Genomic DNA, 17,556 nt, shown 5'->3' with positions numbered 1-17,556 from the left:
ATCACTCAGACTGCTCTCTCCCTCTTACTCTCCTGAAAGAGTAAGAAGGCTCATCAATGGCAAGTGGTAACCGAAGTAAAACAATGCCAAGGGCTACTTTACACTCAGGAGAGAGCAGTCACATCTCATCCTCGTGGTTTCCTGTACTCTACATGATCAGAGAAACTTCTCTAGTAACCAACTACAGAAATTATCCCCGAAAGTATGATCATTATGTAGCTTTTTTAAAGTCACTAATAACATGGTGATTTGTTTGATATAATACCAGAAATGAGAGTGAATTCATTTAATAAATGACTAAGGTTAAGAAGTTTAGTATAAGTAGCCAAAATCCTTTAAGCATTGTTCCCTTGAATTTGTGCAAGCCATCATTCATTCAAACTGCAGAGCTCATATGTAATCTTACAAATATGCTGCCAACTATTAAAAAATCTGAGTATAGTCACAGGGTCAAAGAACTTTTTTTAGACCAACCAGACTTTCATGATTAAAGAAAAAAAAAATGCCCTCTTATTTTAAAGCTAGATTCATCAAGGTCACTTACTGCTTTCCAAATAAAAACTAATTCAATATGATAAGTTAATATTGTGATATCTAACAGTACTTTGGCTGTCACAGTACTTCATCTTTTAACTGAGAACTCTGCCTTGTGAATTCTTTGGCTCTAAGACGATATTATAGCCAGGTGCAGTGGCTCAGGCCTGAATTCTACTTGGGAAGCTGAGATCTGAGATTGGGAAGATTGTAGTTCAAGGCCAGTCTGATCAAATAACTCAAGAGACCACATCTCAAAATCTCAACAAAAAAAAAAAACAGAGCAAAATGGACTGGTGGTATAACTCAAGCAGTAGAATGCCTGTTTTATAAAACCAAAGTCCTGAGTTCAAATTACACACACACATACAAAAAAGATTATATTAACAAAACCAAACCAAAGAATTTCTTTGGTTTGTAAGCAAGAAATTCTTTGCACATCTGTTTTAAAAATGTGAAAGATTGATTTGGAAAGAGACCATCATTCATTCATTCAATCATGAATAGAAAGGTTTATATTCATTGAACATTTATTTCATAAAACGGACTATGCATTCTATGTATTGTTTTATTTAATTACTATTCCATGACACAAGTAGTATTCACTTTATTGTAAATGTTAAGATAACTCAGCAAAACCAGATGCAGTAGATCATGCCTGTTATTCCAGCAGCTCAGAAGAAGATATCAGGAATACCATGATACAAGGCCAGCCTGGACAAAAAGTTAGTGGGATCCCATCTCAACAAATAAGCTGGATATGGTGGCACATATCTACAATCCCAGCTATGCAGGAGGCACAAGTAGGTCTAGGCCATCCCCAGGAAAAACATGAGACACTATCTCAAAAACAACCAAAGCAAAAAGACTTAGTGGAGTGGCTCAAGTGGTAGAGTGCCTGTCTAGCAAACACAAGGCCCTGACTTCAAACCCCAGTGCCACAAAAAAAGAAAAATTTTTAAAAAGTTATCACATGGCGATCAGATGAATTGCCTAAAATTACAGAACTAGTTAATGATGGAGTGTACATATGAACCCAGTCTGCCTGACTTCCATGCCAGTTGCTTTTCTGATTTCTTGAAATCTTTGGCAATAACTTGGGAAGATGAGAGTTATTGCTGCCTCTGTGCTGATGACATCTTTTCCCAGGTGCTGTACCTTTAGTGACTAATGCCCAGAGGACTCCTAAGCACAGTTACTGCATTGATTGAACAATTCCACCCTGAAGGTTAGCTTAAACAGCCATGAAAACATTAATTGTAAATGTAATATATTAATCTAACCAGAACATACAGCTTTTAGGAGGCAAGTGTCCTCACTGAAAACAATTATTAAATGTGGAACAGATTTAAGAAGTATCTAGGGGGTTGGAGATGTGTCTCAGTGGTAGAATGCCTGCCTAGCATGTGGCACACTCTTAGTTGAAAGATAGAAAGCAGGACACAGTAGCTCATGCCTGTAATCCTAGGTGCTCAGGCAGAGATCAGAAGAATTACAGTTCGAGGATGCCTGTAATCCTAGGTGCTCAGGCAGAGATCAGAAGAATTACAGTTCGAGGACAACCCAGGCAAAAAGTTCACAAGACCCCATTTCAATTAATGGCTGGAGACAGTAGTTCACCTGTCATCTCTAGCGATTCAGGGAAGCACAAATAGGAGGATCACAGTCCAGGCCAGCTCAGGCACAAAGCTAGACCGTTTCTCAAAATTAACCAAGGCAAAAAGGGCTGGCAGGGTGCCTGCTTAGGAAGCAGAAGGCCCTGCATTCACTGTGATATACATTATATGTATGTATGTGTATATATACCTTGCGAAAGCTGTTATGTCCAACTTCTAACAGTATTTCCAGATTCTCAGACTTGGGGTTCAGAAATTTCACTTACTGATGAATTAACTCAAGGATGAAAGAGTGGTACAAATAAATATTTCATTAGTTTGTACTGTGTTATACTCAAAAGGAATTCCTGAAAATTAAGACATTTTATCAGGAAATATATGAAGTCCAATTAGGAAATAACTCCTTCCAACTTCTCCTGAGAAGACAGTAGGATCTGAATCCTTCTCACTTAGGAGATCATGTACCCATATGTAGCCTGTCATTACTGGAAACATTTCTCTAATCCCAAAAGTTGAGAGGGACCAACTTTCTCCTTTTCCATAAGGAGAAATTTTCTTAGCACGGTCTCAGAGAAATTGCTGATTAAATCTAGAATTGCATTGTCAAAACAAAAGTAGACAGAACACCTATTCTAATTTGCTTAATTTATGGCCACACTGTGCTGTGCAATGTCATATGTAACACAGAAGATTAAAGGCACAGATTTGGAACCTGACTGCTCTATTTGTTCTTTCTGTAAACTCAAAACATGTTTGTTAGTGCTTACTATATATAGGGCACCAATTTCTGTGATTTAATACAAAGGCCTGAAGATGTGGACTGTTCATTAGGGATTTATGGCATTGTGGAAATAATAGATATAGGAACAAATAATTAAAATACCAGATACTAAGTTGAGCAAGAGAGCAAAAGACTTTGGATGCTCAGAAGAGGGAGTTTGTATGCTTATAATTGATCATAGAGCTGGGTAAGAATTTGCAGAGGAGATAATTTTGAGATAATTCCTAATATGAAAAATAAGATCATAACAGGAAGAGGGAGAGGAAGAAAATTCTAGGTTGATAAAACATCCTGAGTGAAGACCAGAACACAAGGGGGCCCAGCTAGTTTGGGGAAATTGCTGAAAGACAGGATGATTTGTTATAATAAATGCTTAGGTGCAATGTTTTGATAGTTAAAGACCTTTTATTATATATTATTATATGTACATGATAAATTATAATCTACTAAATATAATTATTATATATGCATCTATTAATTTTGTGGGCATGAGAAGACTTGGAAGTTTTTTAAATGGGATATTGACATGCATTGTGTCAGAAAATAAAATTAATTACTGTATGGAAAATGGCTTAAAGGTTATATGATGAAAGACAGATTTCAGTTGTGAAATGGTCTTAAAATTCAGGCAGGCTTAGTAAGAGTTTCTTAACAAAATATCTATGTTAAGGTTGTTGACAAAAGAATATTTCAGAGAAATATGGAAATAACTCATTTTAAAACTAAATATGAAAGGCAGCAATAAAGAGTTAAGGAAAGCTAATTTGCTTTAGTGTGGAAGTATGATCGAGTTATGGAATATAGGCCAAGCGTCAGGATATGGTGGGAAAAGAGAGATCATGAGTTCAGTTACAGACAAAGAGATTTCTGTGACTCTGGGGAAACTGTTGGAACATATATTTGGGCATTTGCTGTTGAGGAGAAGAGTGAGGACTACAGGTAGATTGGGAAATCATTATTGTTTAGGTGATGACTGAAACCACCAGAGTGGATGAGAATACCACTCATGTAAAGACAGCCATGTAAAAGGAGAAGAAACAATAGCCAACAACAGAACTCTGGGAACACTGACATAAAAGAGACAGGTGGCTGGGTGTTGGTCACCTTGCCCCTGCAATCCTAGCCACTTGGAAGGCTGAGATTAGGAGGATCAGTTTGAAGTGAGCCCAGGCAAAAACTTAGCAATACCACATCTCAACCAATAGCTGGGGGGGGTGGCATGTGCCTGTCATCTAAAGCTATGTGGGAGGCTGAGATCAAGAGAATTATGGTTCTAGGCTAGACTGGGCAAAAAAAGTTTGCATGACTCTCATATCTTGCATGGGAGAAAAGTGGGCATGATTGTGTATGCATGTCATCCCAACAATTGCAAAATTCTTAAAATAGCAAGATGGTGGTCCAGGCCTGCAGAAAAAGTGAAACCCTATCTCCAAAATAACTACAGCAAAAGGACTAGAGGCATGGCTTAAGGAGTTGAGCGCCTGTCTAAAAGCATGAAACTACAAGTTCAAACCCAAAAAAAAAAAAAAAACAGGTGAAGTGGGACAAGCACAGTATACTGAGAAATAGCCATTAGAAGTAGGAAGAGTCAGAGGACAGCATTGTCTTAGTAGGCAAGAGAGGAATTAGGAAGCCAGGATCTAAGGGGTGCAAACAAATATAGTGAGATTAAGTCGGGAAACAGATTCCAGAGTTGGTTAGCTATGTGGGCATGAGTGCCTGGATTAAGAGTAGTTTCAGAAGAGTAAAGGGACGGAAAGATGACCAGGTTGAGTCAAAGGCTTAAGAAGAAAGTATAGACAGCATGTAAGGCCAGTTCTTTTATCCAATTATATTTTAGTTCATAATATTAATTGATATCTACATAACAGAAAATATTTGGAAAGGATATGGACTCAGCTGCCAGCCATCATTTCCAAGAAATAGAATGGGAAGGCAGGGTGAGGGGGAAAGGACTTAACTTCTATTTCCTACAATTTTAAGGAAAGATGATGATATTAACAATGGATTTTACATTTTGAATTTAAATTATTCTTCAAATAAACATAAGAAAACCCTGTCATAATGCTAAAATAATTTAATTTAAAATAATCAAATACAGAGTTTTTAAAAATACTATAAGATATTTGCTTTGATAACTTTTGGAGACAGCTGATGCAAAAACACTTACTTAAAATGTGATATTGAGTGCAAAAGGAATTTAGATTTTTTTCCTTAAATCTAGGCAAATAGGCCAGTATCAGTTTGTAGCATGATTTAAAACAGCTGAAATACAGTCAAGATCTTAACTTATTGGTGTAGGCTTCTTTCTTATGGGGTATGTTAGTTGTTTTTAAAAATGATCTTGATGATTTATCTGATGATTTCTTTAATCTAAAGCATATTTTTAAAAATATGTGCAAGCTAATAATTAGCCAATATTAAATTAAAATATCCATTTTTGTGAAAAGTTATTTTACGTGGAATATTTAGAAGTAAGTAAAGTTAACAAAAATGTAACTAGCTTCCAAGTTAAAAATCATTTGACAATTATATTGTTATTGGAGTTAATAGATTCCTTTTACAATAGAAATTCTCTTATGTTCATACATTAGTATTAGTATGAGTAGTATAAGTAACCTGTAAACCACCCTGCTTGGATAGAACTCTTAGATCTAGATGTGTTAATAGCCATATCAGAGAAGATGGGAAATCCCTAAATAGGGCTCTTGGAAAGCTTGAGGGGATAAGAACTCTTAGAATGGAGGATATATGGGAGACATATTTCACCCCAAGGTGTGTTTAAATATTCACCAGCTCCTTACTGAGCACTTCCTAGAGTAAGACAGTGTTGAAGATTTTAAGATAAAAGATTCTGCTACTATCCTTGGCAGACTGTTCACAGTAGGGTGGAAAATGATTTGGAAATGAATCACTGCACTGCAATGTGAAAGGAGGACTACTAGTTATATTCTACCAAGTAAAATCTAAGCCCTACATGCAGAGGAAAGACCTGTAAAGTACCTTGGATAGGAGGAGTAGAGAAAGCCTCACAGAAGAAGGGACACTTGAGCTGGGACTTGAAGACAGAAGAAAGGTGGGAGAGAACAGGATGGGAGATAGGCTCAGGGAACAGCTAGAGCAAAGGCCAAGGGGTAGGGAAGGTGACAAGATAGAAGGCTGGAATACATTTGAAGAATTTTAAGACTCTCTGTGTAGTATCCTGTTCTGTCATCACATACCATTGAACCCTAACAACATGAATTCCTTTTTTTCTATTTAAAATTTGCTGACTGCCTCCCAAACATGTTTTTAATTTCAAGGTCTCTGTATAAGATGAGATGTTGTCCACCAACTAAATTAGCCAACATGTAGAATGACTAGGTAGGAACTACAATATGGAACATAAAACATAACTGCTTTAATTCAAAAATTTAAACAAAATAGAGTTACCTAAATGTGCATAAAGCATTAATTTATCTCCTAGAAATTGATATATTTTTAATACTGTGAGTTTCAGCTTTTTTAATTAATCCTGGAGAAGATCAATTTTTAATGCATAGCTATAAATAGGTTTTCTTAGGGTAAAAGAAAATTGAAGGATGTCACTTTATTTCCATTCTAAAAATAGCTAGAACATTATCACAGAAGCCTCTTTGAAAGCAAAACTTCATTTACTGGGACTGTACAGAAGATTTCCCTATAAGTTCATCAGTTTTGCCTTTGCTTAGCCTACCATCTATTCATAGCTATCATAAATTAATAATAATAAAGATATATTGGAGTTCTGTTTACCATGAGATTCACAGATGAACCCTTTTTCATTTAGCCTCATCAAGATCAGAAACATTGTTTTCTGTAAATAAATATTTTTGAAGTCCCTAGTATGTGCTTGGCACCATTCTAAGTATGGAGATTATCATCTTAAAAATGACATGTCAAATCTCTGCCCACCTGGTGTTTACATTTTGGTGTGGGAAGAGAGATAATAAATATGAAAGCATGTAAAAGTTAAATTGAGGCACCTTGAAGTGCTCCGAGGGTGACTGGGACCAAGGTGGTAGGTGAGGCCTTTGTGTGGAAGTGATGTTTGAGTTAATCCTAAATGGGTGAAAAGACATCAGATGCAAAGATCCAGAGAAGCAACAAAAGAGCAGTAACCAGCAAAAAAGCTGATAAGTGTGTGGCTGAGTAGAGAACAGCCTCATTTAGGAAATGAGATCAGAAGCTTGAGGCCCTGAGTTCAAAACCCCAGTACTGCCAAAGAAAAAGGGGATGTCAGAGACATGGGATCATCAGAGCATGTAAGGTTCTGATGGCTATAAGAAAGACGGATTTTATTCTGGTTACAAGAATCTAAGTTTTTGTTGAATAGATGTGACATAATAGGATTCACACATTGGGAAAAAAATGATTTGGGCTGTTCTGTGGGTTTTGAGTAGGGAGAAGGAGGAGGCAAAGCCAATATTGGCTTGGAGAAAGGTTATAACTATAGAAATTGTGAAAACTGGTAAGACTCAGAGTATAATGTGAATAGGCAAATTATAGCAGGACTGTCAGTGCTGTCAATATCCCCTTGTTAGGCTATCACTGTTTCCATGTATATTGAAAGCTTTCAACTGTCAGGACAGAATGCTAGGGAGTTGGTGCCCCAAGGAGCAGCCCCTAGTGAAAGTCAATGACAGTTGGTGGACATTCCGGCTTCCTTGTGTTTTCCAGTGCAGAACAACTCTGATGCATGGTGGGGCATGTCTCTAATCCCAGTAGTTGGGAGACAGAGGTAAAAGGATTGCAAGTTCAAGGCCAGCCTGGGCTACTAGACCCTGTTTCAAAAAAAAAATTCTCTTTTTGGAAAAATGAATTTGGAATAGTAGGTGTCATTTCTCTAGCATCTCTTTGCCTCAAAAGGCACCACCTACCATCACTATTGATTGCTCTAGAATTTAGTTGTGATTTGTGATCACAGGCCTTTAACAAATTCTTTCTAAAGTATTAAAATTAAAGGACTTGAGATAAAACCTCAGACATGCAGACTAACTGTCCTAGTTTGGGTGGACTTGGGTTTTCCTGGACTGGTAAATTCATTGTTAAAACCAATCCTAAGCAACCAGGATTGTTGGTTATTATGAGTTTAGACCCTAGGGTAAGAAATATTTGAGTTTTAGTTCCTATTTTGCCATTTATTGGCTTGATCACAATCAAATTGTTTTAACCTTTTTATTTCCTCACTTCTTAGCTAATGCTAAGAACAAATTTGTAAATCTGATATAAATAATAAGTGAGCTATCCATAATTTGTAGGCATAATAGTGCTCTCTCTCTCAAGTAGCCATCTCCTAATCCTCATAACCTATAAATATGTTATATTACATGTCAAGGGGAAATGAAGGTTTCAGATGGAATTAAGGTTGCTAATCAACTGACCCTCAGATAGGGAGATTATCCTGGTGGCCCCGTGTAGTCACAAAAATCCTTGAAAATATAAGAGCTGGGCAGAAGAGGAGGTCAGAGAGATATGATGAGTAAAGAACTCATTTCTGGCTTTGAAGAGGGAAGAAGGGGGGTTAGCTACTGAATGACAACAGCCTGTAGAAGCTAAAAAACTCAAGGGAATGAATTTTCCCCTAGAGGACCCAGAAAAGGCTGTGTCCCTAATAATACCTTCAATTTAACCTAGTGAAACCTTTTTTGGATCCTGATCTCTAGAATTGTAAAATAATGAATCTGTGTTGTTTTAAACTACTAAATTTGTATTAGTTTGTTATAGCAGCTGTAGATAACTAAATACATAAAACATTTAGCACAATATCAGACATACAGTATTCATATAACACTTTTTATTCACTTAGTCCCAGTATTAAGATTCACAGGAAGCATTTTATTTTTCTGCATTTTCCTAGGTGGCCCATTCATTAACATCTTTCTTAATCATTAACCCCTGAATAAAATAATTTGGATACCTCACACTAGATATATTATCTTTTGAATCATTGTGCGTTTTTGTATATCACTCATGATATTTATCATATCTTATATCAACTTACATGCGAGTTTATCCTTCATTTGGAAATAAGTTGAACATACTGACAACTTTTACTACCTTCACTATTTCCAGGATGGCATCAGTTTGCATGAAGTAGGCAATGTCTGATAAATATTATTACATAATAGGACAGGAAAAGAGGAAGTGAAGGCAAGTAGTTTAATAATATGACTTAGAAAGTACATAATCATGTCTATTCTCTTTCTGTTGGCAAAACAGAGAAATTAAATCTCTAGTTAAAATAGTTTTGTACTTACATAAAATTCAGAGGAAGACTGAATATGGAGGAGCAATTAGCAATTTCTCCCTCTTCTGGTTTTAAGAATAATTTGAACCAACTCTCTATAACTTTAGCTATAGAAACCTATGAGGGAAGAAAGTGCCCAAAGGCATGGTACCTACAACTAGAAGTAAATTCTTATCCTGAAAAGCTGTTTGGATTGAAAAAAATATTTCTTGACTTTGACTTTCATAGAATTTGAGCTTCTAACTCTTATGACTATTATAACCAGAATATATTTGGCTCTCTTGGGCCAAAAGTTTAAGAATGTAAGCCAAGTTAGGTCAGGGTTATAGAATCTCCCCTTCAGATTTCCTCTTTCTTTTTACTATAATGGTGATCAGAGCCAGGAAGTAAAAAAGAAAAAGAAACAAGTGCCACTTTTGTGGGCAGTGAAAAGAGGTTGGTAGAGGTAAACATAGAGTTCTGAGTATATATATGTGTGTGTGTTGGGGTGTGTGTGTGTGTGTGTGTGTTTGCTCAAGTCTTGTGTATATTTTTGATGCGTGAATGATTAAACCATCAAGAATGTTCAGGAAAAAGATACAGACAAGCAAGATCCCTATCCTAATTTAATCTTCAGGGAATGTTATCTTTTTATTTGGAGCTAAATCTTTTATCTGATATAGCTAACACAAACAGTATGTGTTTAAGTTACTGAAGAATGTTGGATGGGTTGCTTCCTTTTTCCTAAATGATCTGGTAGACTATATTAGCAGAAAGAACAAAATTGAAATATATGTAGTGAGAGACTAGATACAAGTTAGATATAGGTTAAAGTATAGGGTTAAGTAGAGATAAGGTAAAGCTGGAGTGGAGACAGAATTATAGATGGAGATGGAAGTTGAAGTAGAGGTATAGATAAAGCAACAGATACAGAAGGGAGGCTTCTCTGGTCTCAACTTGTATCAAATAAAATCTCAAAATCTTAATAAAACTATTGACTTTATTCTTACCTAAAAGGTCTGTGATAATCTTTGAGTACATATCTTTAAAAGTTATTTTTGTTGATGTGAACAATTCTATAATATTATCATGGTTTGAATATGAAGTATACCCCCAAATGGTTCATGTGTTGGGGGCTTGGTCCCTATCTGGTGGTGCCATTTTGTGAGATTCTAGAAACCTTGGGAAGTGGGACCCACCTGAAGGAACTAGGTCACTGGAGGAGTATCCTTAGTGGCTGTATCTTGTCTCTGGCCTCTTCCTTGTTCTCTGCTTCCTATCCACAGTGAGGTGAACACCTTCTTCTTCCCTCCTCCACATTCTCCGGCTGCCATGTTGTTTGACCTCACAAAGGGCCCAGAAACATACAGTCAACTGACCACAGACTAAACCCTTTGAAACTGCAAGCCAAAATAAATCTTTCCCACATAAGTTGTTCTCTCAGGTTATTTTATCACAGTGATGAGAAAAGTAACACAATTATACTGTGAATGGAAGTTGAGAAAGTAAAATCTGTATTGTCTAAAAAGATGTTACTTAAATCCTTTTTATGCACTATTTTGTGAGATTATGAGTGTTTGGGGGATGGTTGTCTATGGGCAAAGATAACATGCAACATTAGATGGAAGTAGACTTACGGGATTTTAATAAAATGCTAGTCCTCTAATAATAAACTTTTATTCAAGTCATTTCTTCAAATTTAAGAGTTATTCATAAGGATCCATACAGAAGAAAGTAAATGTTTCTTAGGAAGAGATATACAGTAGAAGAGAGTAAAGGGAGGGTAGACCTCTTACCTTCTAGAAGAAGACCTCTTTCTCTTAGTAGGTAGTTAGCTCTGAACATCAACATTATTGTTGCAGAGTGCACCATAGCTCTTTGGGACCCAAAGACACAATGGAAGGAATAATAGAGACATGTTTGAATGGTAAGTTTTAATCAGTACATTGTATGTGCTGTTGCATTTTTGGAACCCTAAATAGACCTTAGAAATACAGTATTCCTTTCTTTCTATATTTTGATATTATTTTTATAAAAATGCAAAAATTAAAGAAAAAGATTTCAGCTTCAACAGTACAAGTTACTCTTACTTCTGAATATATAATCTTATCCTCTTGTCCACAAAATTCCACAGTAGTGAATAGCTGGGAATTTTTAGAACTTAGATCATGTACAGTATTTGGCAATGAAGTGACATGCCTCATGACATATATTTATCTTATCTTTCCCTTCCTTCTAAAAATCTTTTTTGCATAAGTCTTTTCCTGGTTATTCTGCCTTAGGTCATGAAATCTAATGGAAGGGGAATTTTTAGTCTTCTACTAATTTACTAGTGCTTGTGTCAAAGAACTATTGTCCTTCCTCTCCCAGTCTTTGCATCCAAGTCCAAAATAAACGAATGGTAACAAGTTTTCTTCATTGCTTTTTAGCATAGAGTTTCAGTTCAGAAAAAGTCTGTTCAAGAATGAATTCCAGCAGTGTTCCTACTGCCAGTAGGCAGCATAAAATTTTGAAGTTTGAAAGGAAGCCAGAATAAATTTTGCTGGATATGAGTGAAATCTTTTATATAAATACCATATGATTACAATTTTAATGCAACTTCATGTCTACTTAAGAGTTTAAATGGTCAGCATTTATACAAAACAAATTTAAATGTGAAATCATCCCAACTGTGATTTTGATTTGGATACTATTCAGATACTAAAATACAGAGGAAGGTCCTAAGAGATAAGAGCATTCTTTGGTTGTAGAATGGTGGTTGGAGTCCTGAGATAGTGAGACTGAAGGTTTTGGAGTGCATGAGAGAGAGAGAGAGAGAGAGAGAGAGAGAGAGAGAGAGAGAGAGAGGTATTTCCATAAGCTTCTCCCTCAGAAGGGAAAGTAATCACCAGTGGGTCTTGTTCCTCTATTCCCTTGGAGCTGGCCAGAACTTCCTGGAAGCTCTGGCCTTACTCATGTGCAAGTAGGCTGTGAAACTCACTGGTTGAAGACCAGGGAGGATAGGTTTTGCTCAGAATCATGTTCATTTGGTATGTGTTTCTGTTACATCTTCTATCAGATATGCATGTGTGCTAAGAGAAGCATTTATCTTTAGTAATTGTTTCTGCAGTCACTCTTAATCCTCCATTCTCTGCTGTACATCACAGCCAGAATGATTTGATAGGTACTATTTGGTTATGTCATGTTTTTACTTAAAGACCCACAATAGCTAATTAATGCTCTTAGAATGAAGACCAAAGTTCCTTTTGCTGCCTGCTTTCTTTTTCTCTCATCTAGCCACAGTTAAGGCTTTTGCTTCCACATTTATGTCATTCTCTTTCCTGCCTCCAGGTCTTTTTCTGTAGTTTCCATTGCCTGAAATTCTCTCTTCTCTCACCCTTCACCTTCTTTACTGGCTTTCTCCTACTCAACTTCCTTGAGTCTCTACACCAACCTAGGCCCCTTCTGCTCCCTTACACATTCTCACTGCACACTTTGTCCCCATTTGCAGCACTTGCTACAATTGTAGTTAACTATTTGTTTAATGCCATTTTCCCTTACTAGACTGTAAACTTGATGACATACACTATGTCTCCTATATCTTACTGTATCTCACATACCTAGGAAATTATGTGTCACATTGCAGATGGTCGGTCATTTTGAATGGTTGAATAAATGATGAGCAAACAAATGACCAGTGCAATTGGTTGAATGCTTGGCTAGTCTGATACTTTTTCTACCCCTATCCCCACCCCTGGGTTCAGAGCAGGACAGCAAGGAAACAAGTGCAAGATATAAACCCCATAGGAAATGGTGAGGGAATGGAAGGGATGGTGGGGGAAGGAGAGTGTAAGCCCTTAGTGACAGTTACAGTTTGGAAGAGCCATAGATAAAATAGCAAAAACTCTGAGGAAGAGCAAAGACTTCGGATCAGAACGGTGATCCAGGGCTGTGGCTGGGGGCAGGATCAGAGGAAGAGCCAAAGACACTGAAATGCAGAGCAGTGGGTCAAAATAGGTGAAACAAAGACCCTCTCAGTGTTCCAGATATGAGATGCCAATGTGCATTGAAGCTTTTTTGACTTTCACCCACATTTTCATGGGCCAAGTGTTTGTGTAAAGATGCCAGTCTATGTTGCAAAGTATTAACCTCATTTTTCAAATACGTTTCTAAATTTCTTTGCCTGAACTTTTTTTGGTATATTGAAGTTTGAACTCAGTGCCTCCTGCTTGCTAGGCAAGTGCTTTATGACCTGAGCCACATCCTCAGAAGTTTTTGTTTTAACAGGGTCTCAAGTTGTGGGATCTCCATCCTCCTACTTCTACCTCCTGCATAACTGGGATTACAGACATATGCCACCTCGCCCAACTTGTTTGTTGAGATTAGGTCTTGCTTTATTTTTGCCTAGGTTGACCTCAAACCACAATTATCCTATCTTTGCCTAAGTAGCTGGGATTTCAGGTGTAAACCTGTGTTCCTGGTCCTTTTATCTGAACTCTTTGCAGGCATATGAATTTGAAATTCAGAATGTTTTGAATTTTAGGGTATATCAACCATGAAGTAAGTACTATACTCAGTGAGTTCTGAAGCAGCACTTATTATCAAATACAGTGAAACATTTGAACATTCACAGTGAATGTTCAACTCTGTCATTAGCCTCACATTAATTCCAGGTTAGGTTTTGCTGCGAAATGAGATACAAAAATGTTTGCTTCTTTCAAAGCTTTTTGGATATGGAAGTTCTGCAGAGGCGGGGGAGGGGGGTGTGCGGGGAGCCTTGTATGAAACCTTGTGTGTTTCTAGTGTCCTTGTTGCAGTAAGCGACGGTTGCAAAGTTGACCATCAGTCAGGCGCTAAATGAATTAACTTAGGCAAGAACTATGTTGCTCATACGTACACTTTATTGCAGGGGGTTGAAACCTACGCCCACAGCCTCGGCCTTCCCCAAGCTGTGCTCCCTTGCGACGTGAATCTTAGTCCGCTGGTGGCTGGCTAACAAGTCCTGGCTGGTTCTCAGTGTCCATACGCCTCCGGGACGCCCAGGGAATCCCACGGCTGTGAGGAGTGTCAGGGGGCTGCTCTCGACCAGGGTGATGCGTGTTGCCCGTCAGGAGGGAGTGGCGTTGGTCTCGTGGCCAGTGGGATTTAAGTGTTCATAGCAGGCCGATTTATCAGCACCCTCTTAGGGTTAGCTGATTTGCATATCAGCACCAGCTTTGGGTTAGCTGATTTGCATATCAGCACCAGCTTAGGGTTGGCTGATTTGCATATCGGGCACCATATGGTGTTTGTTTACATCATAGGGCTTACAAGTGCACACAATATTGTTTTCCTATAGGTTTTACAATGTATTATATTTTTATATACTTTTTCAATATGTTTAATGCACAGCAAACATAATACTCATAACAGTCCTGTTCTTTTCTGTTTGACAGGTTCCCAGCAGCATGGGAGGAGTTGGGTTTTTGGCACACTCTGGGGTTTCTCAATTCTGCAGGGAAATCCCCGGTATCCTCCCAGCCCTTATCTGCCTAGAAGGGAAGTTGGCCACCCTTTGCCTTTCCCTTAGGCCACTTAAGATGGTTGTCAGTCTCTCAAGTATCTTCTGGGTTCAGAGCTTATTTGGGAAACAGAAAGATAAGCAGAAGATGGATTGTTTAGGCTTATCCTTCTTTGGGTAATTCTCCTTTTCAACTGAGCTCCATGTCTTATTTCCAACTGTGAATGCACAGATCCATTTAGTGTTCACAATCAAAACTGATTATCCTCTTTCAACCTAGAGTCAAACGAGAAACAAAATCTGCTGCTTATCCTGTAATCCTCATCACCATCTACAAGATGGTCTGATCTTTTCTTTCTTTTCACATGAAATCAAGTCCCCCACATAAGTGCCTGCTCTCCCATTCCAATGAGCCCTCATCGCCTCAGCTGGCTTATTCTCCCAAGTCTTCTCTCTGCCCCTGATTTCTCTAAATGGCCTTTTATTTTTTTATATTATATTTTTGTAGGACTGGGGTTTGAACTCAAGGCTTCATGCTTGCAAAGCAGGTGCTCTATCACTTGAGTTTTATGCCAACTCTTACCCATCCATGTTTTTCCTCACTGACTTTAGTTATTTTTCAGTAATAAATTTCTAAACAAATTATATGCTTAAACATACTAACAATTTTAAAATGTCAATATCATGAAAAATGAAGGCTGAGGAATTATTTCATATTAAATAAACCAAAGAGCCAACAAAATGAAATGCATTACATGGTCCTGGAGTGGGTTCTATACAAGAAAAATAATGTTATAACATAGTATTATATAAGTGTTAAATAATATAGTATTATATGTGTTATATAATGGTATTATACAAGTGTTATATAATAGTATTATATAAGTGTTATGTAATAGTATTATATAAGTGTTATGTAATAGTATTATATAAGTGTTAAATTCAAGATTTTGATAGCTATACTGTGGTTATTAAAAGAGAAAAATGAACACTGAATTATTAAAAGATAAGGAGATCAAGCTCTCAAGCAGTTCAGAAAAAATAATTGTGTATGTGCATGTGAGTATATGTGTATACACAGAAATGCATATCTACATGTCTAATTCTAAATGTCTATATAAAAATAATACATATAACATACATGTATATAGAGTTAATAACAAAGCAAATATGGCAAAAGAGTAATAATAATTAGTCAACGTGTATAAAAGCTTTTGTGCTATTCTCATAAATGTTCTGTAAGTTTGAAATTATTTCAACATTAAAACCTTTAAAAATTTTGAGTTTAAATATTGAACTTAATTACTGTTGTCCAAAGAATGAAATTTATTGTAACATACATATGTGTGTGGACACACTCACAGTTTCATGCACTTTCCACTGCCGTGTGAAGAAGTTTTAAGCTCATTAACAGCAGGCTCAGGGACTTTTCACATTCTAGTCCCAACCTAATTATTATGCCTCACTTGTTCCTTTTGCTACTCTTCTTAAGCTATATCAGCTGAAATGATCACATATTGTTCTTGCTCCTGTTTATGTTTCTGCTGTTCCCTCTACAAGGTAAGCCCTCCCTGATTCTCCTCTGAAATTATCCTATGTATGTAAATACGGGTGACTTTCTGTGCTTTCTTAGCTTATGCCTCTTCTTCCATAATAATTTCCCCTACAACTCTAGGTAGAGTTGACCTTTCCCTCTTGCTGCAGACCGAGTATTTTGTTATCTCCCAACATTCATGTGTTGATGCTGCAACCCTCTCTATGCATTGGGAGATGGGACCTTTGACAGGAATTAGGGTTAGATGAGGTCACAGGGGCTAGACGCTCATGATGGGGTTAGTGGCCCAAATTAACTCTCTCCATGTTATATGGGGACACAGTAAGAAGACAGTCATCTAAACTAGAAAGAAAGCTCTTTTTTTTTGCCAGGAACTAAAGGGGCTGGCACCTTGATATCCTGTTCTCCAGAACTATGAGAAATTATATTTCTGATTTTTTTTTTTTAGAGTTGGGGTTTGAGCTCAGGGCCTATACCTTGAGCCACTCCACCAGCCCTTATTTTGTGATGGTTTTTTTTTTTTTGAGGGTCTCGAGAACTTTTTATCCGGGCTGACTTCAAACTGCGATCCTCCTGATCTCTGCCTCCTCAGTAGTTAGGATTATAGGTGTGAGCCACTTGTGTCAGGCATATTTTCAACTTTTAAGCCACTTAGTTTATGGCATTTTGTTATGGCAGCTCAAGTTGGCCTTCGTGCATTCATAGTACTTTGCAGAGAGTAAAATATAGCAGTTAGGACTGTGTCTTTTACTGGATTGTTAATGGAGCTTTGTCTCCCACTGGGATATGTGTACTGAGTGTATAACCTATGTGCTTTGTCTTTCTCTCCTCAACACACTGCCTGATCCGTGGTCATTATTCCCCAGGTTTGCTGAGTAAATGAGGCGGAACATTCATTAATTTTAATGTTTAAGTGCAGATTGATCACTACTTTGCTTAAATTTGTGACATGTTTAGTATTTGACACACATAGTTTCTAATGGAGCACACTGTATATTACCCTAATTACCTATTTCTGTATCTTCAGTGATGAATTTTGGTGACCCCAGAGAATAACTTAGAAAAGAATGTTGAATGTATTTAACTGAAAACTGTTACTCCGAAAAGAAACTTTTCTTCATACATTTCATTTGGGCATAAAACAGGTAACAGTGCATGCTAATACTAATGCAGAAAGTTTTTAAATGAAGTGCTATTATTAATAAATAATAATTTTTCCCTAGGTTGGACAAGGTTAAGCAACAGTAAGAATCTTATCCTCTATTTGTTACCTTTACTCCAGGTCATCCTTTATTAAAAATATTTTTCTAATATAACCCTCTCCCTACTTTTTTATTCACAGGT

The 17,556-nt window shown here is 37.1% G+C and overlaps 1 non-coding gene across 1 annotated transcript; it reads right to left on the bottom strand.

Moving 5' to 3' along the window:
- LOC141415820 (small nucleolar RNA U3) lies at positions 1 to 212 on the bottom strand. The gene has a single exon (XR_012440778.1). It is a non-coding gene; the product is annotated as a small nucleolar RNA U3 (small nucleolar RNA).
- Between the last annotated feature and the right edge of the window lie 17,344 nt (positions 213 to 17,556).

Source organism: Castor canadensis, chromosome 1 (genome assembly GCF_047511655.1).
Source record: "Castor canadensis chromosome 1, mCasCan1.hap1v2, whole genome shotgun sequence".
Taxonomy (NCBI): domain Eukaryota; kingdom Metazoa; phylum Chordata; class Mammalia; order Rodentia; family Castoridae; genus Castor; species Castor canadensis.
This window is presented reverse-complemented; position numbering and strand designations above follow the sequence as displayed.